Source organism: Marmota monax, unplaced genomic scaffold (assembly GCF_021218885.2).
Source record: "Marmota monax isolate L192 unplaced genomic scaffold, Marmota_monax_Labrador192_F-V1.1 WCK01_AAM20220418_F8-fsc00045, whole genome shotgun sequence".
Lineage (NCBI taxonomy): Eukaryota > Metazoa > Chordata > Mammalia > Rodentia > Sciuridae > Marmota > Marmota monax.
In genome coordinates this window covers 14,703,680-14,711,033 of record NW_026692132.1, presented here as the reverse complement: position 1 = coordinate 14,711,033, position 7,354 = coordinate 14,703,680, and positions in this window count along the sequence as shown.

The window sequence follows — 7,354 nt, the reverse complement described above, 5'->3', positions numbered from 1 at the left end:
TTACAAGATTTAGATAAATAACAATGATGCTATTATCACATCATTAATGTAAGAATTAAAGAGGAAAAATAATTCTAAAATTTGTTTATAAAATAGTATGTAAAAGCATTTCTTATAAAGAAACTTCAAAATACATTCATTTCTAAATAGATAAAAGCAGAAAGATTATCATATTAGAAAACTTTGATGTTACTGAAACACATCTTAGCATTTGCAAAATAAATAAAAGCAAATCATTGGAAAATGAAAATAAAAATCTCAAATACTATAGTGATGTTAGGGACAAAATTAAAAAGCAATATTGAATACTATATTCTTATTATTTTGATAAAAACAAAAATCTTGATGAAATATTGTGGCATATGTCAGTTTATTTCCTTTCCATTAGTATGTTACTATTAAAAATAAATAAATACAGTTGAAATTTGACAAGTAGAACTAAACAACCATTTTGAGTTCTAAATTCCTAAACCCCAAATCATACCTTACAGATATGAATGTCTACAAGTATTTGAGTTTAGTGGAAATGTTCAAGTAGAACTCCTACTTTTAGCTCATTTTATATTTCAAATATGGTATTTCAATTCTTCCTAGAACATTTAACTGAACAATAAAAATAAACTAGTTCTGAGAGCCCTCAAATGAAGTTCTACTCAGCACAGTGGTTTCTCTCACAAGAGAAGAGAAAAGTAAGGGATTTCTTTATAGAAAACAGTGTGGGCTAAAGAAAAATAGATAAAATTTAAGCAGCTCTACAGTGTTCTGGCTCTTCAGTATGTCACAGTGGGTGAGAGTTCTCTCTTATGAATTGCTTTCCATCTACTTGACTGAAGCATGTCAAAAGAAACAACAAAGTGTAACTCTTAATCCCTTGTACAATTTAGTGAGTAAAGCCATTCATCCTGATGGGTGTAGAATAAAGCTCAAACCTCAAACATGACTGGGAGGTTATCTCTCATGGGATGATTTGAAAGAAAACCTGAAAAATGTTTTAGGTTTTCAGAGTGATTAGATATTTTAAAGCTGTATCTCTGGACTGTTCATAGCATATAAGCTGAAACACTTGGATTTGATATGATATAACCAAATTCAAGTGGAAATTTAGTAAGTTTGGGAGGTTGTGTTTAACTGATTCTGGAATGGAACCATCATTGTGATTGTGTTTGATTAAAAAAGAAAATGTACTATTTTCTCTCAGTGAAAAATTATCTCTTCTACAGGATGATAATTACTATAGGAAAAAGAGATTGATATGTTTTTAAAATTGTTACCCTGTTAATTGAATTAGAATTGAAATAGTAATGAAATTAAACGTGTCTTGAGATAACTCAGATGAAGTTCACTATCAATTCTTGGGCTTTCTTATGAAAGGCACTCCCCGAAAACGATTCCCTCTAAACTAACTCCAAAGTACATAGATGGATGGAGGTAGGTTCAGATTAAAGTCATAATCACTTAATCCTTTAGTGACTGTGCTCATGTTACAGAACACCTGAGAATTTCTATTTTTCTTTTTCTCTGTAACATGTTGGTAATGGCATGTGATTTGGAATGGTGTTGAAAGGATAGTAGGCAAATCTATTTAGCACAACGATAAACAGTAGATAGTAAATAAATGGCAAATGCAAGATGGGGCACATTTTATTAAAAAGCCATAGTTCATTCTTTTCTTCCATTTTTTGAGCAGGTGCTATTTCTTGGTGTTATACAGCATGTAGATAAGATCTCCATTTTAATGGTAGGTTGAATTACTAGTACAAGATATTGATTGATATGATAAAGTAAGGATGATCAGAAAGTAAACACTGAAATAGAAAAAATATTGAAGGGCTAGGGATATACCTCACAGGTAGAGTTCTTTCCCAGCATGTATAGGACCCTGGGTTCAATTTTCAATACAAAAAACAAAATCAAATTTTCCTCTTGAGATAGGTAATACTTGAACTAATTCATATATCACTCACTGATGAATGTTTTTGGTGAAACAATGTTTCTTATAAATGCATATAAATATTTTGTAATTATCAAAAACTAATAATAATTCAGGCAACTTGTAATTGAAAAGAACTTGTGTAACTGATATTTAAAGAGGTATAAAACTGCAGCATTATTATAAATATTAATGGTAGGCATTCATCTAGATCCATTATCAAAGTGTGGCTTTTCGTTATCTGCATCTAACACTATTCACTTTGAAACTAAACATCATTTTTATTCTTAATATATTCTGTTGATATTGCAGTATAAAAATAAAGTTTGTGTAAATTATACAACAAAGAGTGTAGATATTCAGAAAAATTCTATATAAACAGTAGTCATCCTCTTGTAAAATTAGACAGTAATTAATGAGCATAGTTGGCAAAATAAATAAATAAATAAATGTATAAACAAACCACTAATGGACAGGAAGCAGGGTAGGAGAGCAAAGCAACCAGAGATAACCTTAAATTTAAATGCTGCCTTTGCTACTAGCTATCTGTGTTTCAGGCTGGTTATGATGATTAAATTAAACAATGTTTGCACAGCACCTAAAGTAATATGTACACAAAACTACTATATTTTTCAGTATTAAGCAGTAGAAAACACATGGTGATTTGTACATTGCTTGAAGCTCTGAATGCAAAAATACACCAAATTTAGTTGGGATTTTGTGTTGTGGATGAAAGGATTAGTTCTTTTTCTATTTTTGAAGTGTCTTGGTGTTCTCTGATAATACTCCTTGCATTTCTCTAATCTTTACTCTCTCTCTCTCTCTCTCTCTCTCTCTCTCTCTCTCTCTCTCTCTCTCTCTCTTTTCCTATTTGCCATGAGTCTGGCCACTTGAAAAGGAGACAGTAGGACTACATTAAGTATCTTGTCTTTCCTCCACTAGAGGGAACATGCAGCTCCCTGTAGCTCATATTCTGTTTTTCCCTTGGCCTTTGATCTTATAGGAGCAATCCCTATACAGGAAACTTGCAGGACATAATACTGTCTCTTTATAGTCAAGTAAGTTAGTCTGATTCTGGGGTCTAGGATTAAGAAGCTGCCTTGTTGATACATGTGTGCCTCATCTTTCAGTGTTAATATTCTGTGTTCCACCTGCCTGATAAACTTGCCAATCAAACAAGAGTAATAAGGTGCTAGTGCTCTTTCAGCCTTCAAATCCCAATAAACCACACTAAATATTAAATCAATTATAAAATTGCATACTGTTGAATTTTTACACTCATTCTTGTGTTTTTTATACACATACCTATTCAAAGATAGAACTAGATAAATAGATATATTTCATATGTACTATTGATGCATGGATATATATAGGATGACCTTTATCTTAATAAATACAGTGTTCACCAGGGTGAATTTCTGTCAAGATGCTCACAGAGTTTAACAAAAGTCCTTATTTTAGAGCTGAAACTAAATTGCTTGTTCCCATTAAGAAAGACCTTTATGGCCTTTCCACATTTCCTTCCACGAAACTAAAAGCAGACTAAACATGGGTGACAGCACTTGGTAAAAGTGATTGTAGTGACATTTTAGATCTGTCAAGTCTTTCTGTAACTACTGCACCCTAGGTAGCCTAATGAGACACAATGCATAGTAACACAGTGAGAAAAACCCTTTAGAACTCTTGTTACAGTCATTTGAAGGGGGCTATAACTCTGAAGGCCATCATTTCCTGCTGGGCAGTGAAATCTTTTAGTAGATACTGAATTGCAGCAAAATGTCTTGAAAGCAATTCCCTTTCAGTCATAACCACACAAAGATTTAGGAGTGCTGGGCTTCTGTTTGTGATGGCTACAAGCTTGGTTCTATGGAAATGGAAATCATATCCGGGCAGTGCAATTTTGAATTTTCTAAGATTTACTTATATAACTTGTAACTCATAACTCCTATGCAGACAAAGTTTAAAGATACTGGAAATGAACCTTGACTATTTCTTAAATTATTAAGCCTTTTAATATTAAAATCATATTTTCTGTCACAATAATAAAGTTGCAACTGTTGAGAATAGTGCTGATGTTTGGACATTTCCTTTGGGATGATGATTGCAAAAATATTTATATTCAGAATAATTGAGTATACAACACATCAGATTAGGGTAATTGTAGGAAACTAAAAATTATGTATGCCATTTCAATAAATATTTATTGAGAATCTACTTTATGTAGTACAGTATTCCAGGCACCATAGTAAGAATAACAATTGAGGCATCATTGCTGTACCAAAAAAAGTTCACACTATGCAGATAAATTAGGGCATAATATAAAATAGTTATATCATAAGACAGAAAAAAAGTGTAAAAGTTTAGATTTCAAATTTATTTGTTTATTCATTATTAGTTATTTTTCCTTCCATTTATTTTTAGTCCTTCACTTTTAAAAAAAAAATTGAGAAAACTTCCTATAGTGTAGTATATAGGGTGTATATGATTAAATGTTAACATTTGTCTGTAGAACTCTTATAAGCCCTAAATAAAAAAAGAAGAGTGATATAAATAATTCATTTTACCTCTATAAAGACAGTTTCCTGATACTTATTTCTAAAAGGAAATATATATTTATTTATTTAAGGTGCTGTACTAGATATTGATTAATGGTGTACTCAATATCATTTACAACATCTTTGTAGTAATGTCAGAAAAATTTCATTATAATTTTTCATTTATATCTGTCTCTAAATAAATTTATATCATTAAACTATAACAAGTCCCTGTGAGCTGAATTAAGGTACGCTATATGGTAGTCCACCCTTACCCACAGGTGATATGTTCTATGACATCCTGGTGGATGCCTGAAACTATGGATAGTCCAGAACCTTGTACAAAGATACTTTATTTTTCTAATCTCCTTTGCAGCATTGTGCTACAAGAATCAAAAGATTCTTCCATGTTTCATGCCCTATTACCTACTTTGCATTACTACTCTTACACTTTCTTATACTTTCAGGTCATTATTAAACAAAATAAGACTTGAATACCAGCACTTGTAGTACCATGAGAGTAGTTCTAAGAACCAAAACAGGCAAGTGGCAAATATGCCATGAAAACACTTGATATAAGGATGGTTCACTTCCCTGATAGGATGAAATTGGAAGGGGTGGGTGGGATTTTAGCATGCTACTCAGAATCGTGCTAAATTTAAAACTAATGACTTTTTATGGAAATATCCACTAAATATATTTTGGCCCTTGTTGACTATAGGTATCTGAAAATACCAAAAGTGAAACCATGGATATGGGTTACTACACCATATACATTTCTTTAATTAATTGTGGTTGTTGGAAATTTGGGGCTATCCTAAAATTAAAAAAAAATAGTGCATATATATCCTCAATTTCAAGAAATAAATGGGTCATATCTGCAATTCAAAAATTCATACATGCTTGAAAATTTGATTCAAATATTAGTAGAATTAAAAAATGTTTCTCTTGAAAATAGCAAATACTAAAAAGTGGAATTAGAAAGTGTACTGTATTTTTTTTTTTGTTTTGAGTTTTATGGTATTATTTGGCTTTCTAAAACAAGGTACACATGTTTCAATCAATTATATTTATTCACAACTGCACTGATTATTTGATTCTTCCATTCTAGATGGATTTTAATTCTAGAATTATATTTCACATGAAATCCATGCTGGTTGTTTGATAAAATAAGTCTCCTAACTGGAGAAATCAACCTCAGGTCACTTTAAAGAAGATAATGCTAAGTGAAGTTAGCCAATCCCAATAAACCAAATGTCAAATGTTTTCTCTGAAAAAAGGAAGCTGCTTCTTTGTGGTGTTAGGGAGAGGGAGCAGGGAGGAATAGACAAACTCTAGATAGGGCAGAGGGGTGGGAAGGGAATGGAGGAGGCATGGGGTTAGAAATGATGATGGAATGTGATGGACATTATTATCCAAAGTAGATGTATGAAGATAGGAATTGGTGTGAACACACTTTGTATACAACCAGAGATATGCAGAGGGATTGGAGGGGAAAGGAGGGCACATGGGGTTATTAATGATGGTGGAATGTGATGGACATTATTACCCAAAGTATAGGTATAAAAACACAAATTGGTATGAATATACTGTGTATACAACCAGAGATATGAAAAATTGTGCTCTATATGTATAATAAGAATTGTGATGCATTCTGCTGTCATATATAAATAATAAATAAATATAAATAAATAAATAAATAAATAAATAAATAAATAAATAAATAAAATTGATTTTAAATAAGACAAACAATATTGATATCAGTTAAAATATTTCCTTACAATTTTTGTGAATTTCACCTAGAACTTATTTTATATTAAATGTATTAAAACATTATCATTAAAAAAAGAGTAAGGAGATGAGTAAAGATCTAAGACAAAGAATACACAGAACAGATCCTCTTAAGCTCACTAAAATCTTTGCCTTTATCTAGATTAATCATTTTTTTCTTTCAGTTAAAGTTTGGACAAAGCAAGTTAATTAATAGGATGACTACATGACAATTTAAAATTATAACCCTGATAATCATTTATTCTACATAATATTTATGTCCCTGAGAAGGCCATTTGTGCAAACATGCCTTATGACATTATAGTAGTAATAGTGGAAAGTGTCTATGTAATTTTGGTACTTTACCCACCTTTTCTATTTTATTTGATAATAATAATCTGAAAAAAAATATAAGTTCTTGTGAATACTTGACAGCTTGCCATATTTAACAAATATGAAATGAACTAAATTAATTACATATATGCAATTAGAACACTATCTAGCACACAACGGATCATTTATATACCCTAGCTAAAGTGATTGTAATTTCCATAACATTACACATCTATTTCAGTAAGTGAAATGTTTTTTATGAACATCCTTTCAAAGTCATTAGAATTTCTATTTCAGTCACCCAGCAGTTTATAAATGAAAATGGAAGGAAATAACAAAAGTAAGGTGTAAGGAAGTAACTTGGGACAGACATCTTTATACTTCCATTTCTGTCTCCTTTCCCTTTTGATAACCTTTCCTAAAACTAATCTGCAAAAATTTATTATGGAATATAGTATACACTGTAATATAAGCTGTAATTCCTAAATATGTAAAGCAGCCACAAGAATTTCTTCACCTAAAATTAAACATTATTTTTATTGCCTAGATATTTTTATATTTCATAATAGAAATACCCAATCAATATTGATTGTACTTTGAAAATCAATTTCCTACTTTTAATCAGTGTAGATTGTATATGAATGATTCCCATGCCACACTCAAAAATTGAAACTAGGCTTGATTAAGAAAATTAACAAAACAGTGATAATATTATTGCAGGGTGAAGAATATTATGGGTTAAAAAATAGTAAAACTCACTATCTCCATCCACATTTAGGAATCTGAG